Below are 1310 nucleotides of genomic sequence, written 5' to 3'. Positions count from 1 at the left end.
TTTAAATTTTATTATTTTTGTGTGCGTGTACCGTCAAATCAAATCTGACTGGTACAGGAGGAGATTTCCCCTCCTTCCCCGGCAGAGCATCTGGTGGATTTGAACCTTTTGCCTCTGGGATTGTAGTTGCAGCTCCTTGCCACTAGGCCACCAGAGCTCCCCCTAGACTTTCTTCTGAGAAGCATTCTGGCTATACTCCTTCTTTTTTTTTTTTTTATTTTTTTGTTTTTGGCTATACTCCTTCTAAGGCAGATTTGTTCTGACAGTCTGACGTAGTCAGTATTCTTCAACAGCACCATAATGTAAATGCATCAGGTCTTGCATTTTCTTTAGTCATTGCCCAGCTTTCTTATTTATATGAGGTTATTGAAACAAAAACTGTGGTTTCGATCAAATGTACCTTAATCCTTAGAGTGACATCTTTATTTTTTTTTAAACCATATAAAGAAATCATTAAAATCTAGATTCTCACCATTCTATTACTGGTTAAGTCAAGGTTCTTTCAGAAAATATTAACTCACTGTGAAATATAGTTTATAGTGATATCACTACCAATAAAAAGTTGTGCTGTTGTAGAAGCAGCATATGTTTCGATCAGCTTTGTGGCTGTCAGGTTTCTTGTCTGGGCCCTAAATGTTGTTCCATGGGTCTGCCACATAGCTAGTCACCTTAGGTTTGTCTGCCAACTCTGACTCTTCGAAAAGATGCTTCATTTAGGAGTATACAAAGTAGTTTTTCATTGCAGTGTGTGGTTTTACATACCACAGACTCTAGAATTGAGCATTCTGAAATTAAATTGTTCCAAATTGTTTTCAGCGTGTGTGTGTGTGTGTGTGTGTGTGTGTGTGTGATTTTAAGAGGAAATAGATAAATAGATTGATTTGCCTCATCCTTTCTTTAAAAAAACCTATTGTTGTCTACCACACTTGATTACTCATTTACTGAGCTTATGTTATGTTGTCGTTGTTAAGTGCCATCAAGTCGTAGACATAGGGTCTTACTGAGCTTATGTTATGTTGTCGTTGTTAAGTGCCATCAAGTCGTAGACATAGGGTCATAGCAACCCTATGAATAAAAGGCCCGAGCACTGTTCATAGAGATTCCACAGGCAAGCCATTTTGGAAGTGGATGCCACTCTTGCTTATGTTATGTTGTTGTTGTTGTTGTTGTTGTTGTTGTTGTGTTATGTGCCGTCGAGTCGCTTGCGACTCATAGAGACCCTATGTACAACAGCCCTAAACTCCACTCTGTCCTGTGCCAATCGCACTGTCTCTGACACTCCCATCCCAATTATCCCACTCCCTGAATCA

At 39.1% G+C, this 1310-nt stretch overlaps 1 protein-coding gene across 1 annotated transcript in view; it reads left to right on the top strand.

Annotated features, from left to right (window-relative positions):
• Window positions 1-1310, top strand: part of LOC102845032 (pre-mRNA 3' end processing protein WDR33-like) — a 111041-nt gene that overhangs the window by 85767 nt on the left and 23964 nt on the right. The gene's annotated exons all lie outside the window — the stretch shown is intronic.

The sequence above is a fragment of the Elephantulus edwardii genome, unplaced genomic scaffold (genome assembly GCF_000299155.1).
Source record: "Elephantulus edwardii isolate Elephantulus edwardi_28Jun2011 unplaced genomic scaffold, EleEdw1.0 scaffold00453, whole genome shotgun sequence".
NCBI classification, from domain to species: domain Eukaryota; kingdom Metazoa; phylum Chordata; class Mammalia; order Macroscelidea; family Macroscelididae; genus Elephantulus; species Elephantulus edwardii.
Note: the sequence above shows the minus strand (reverse complement) of the source record. Positions and strands in the feature narration are given on the sequence as shown.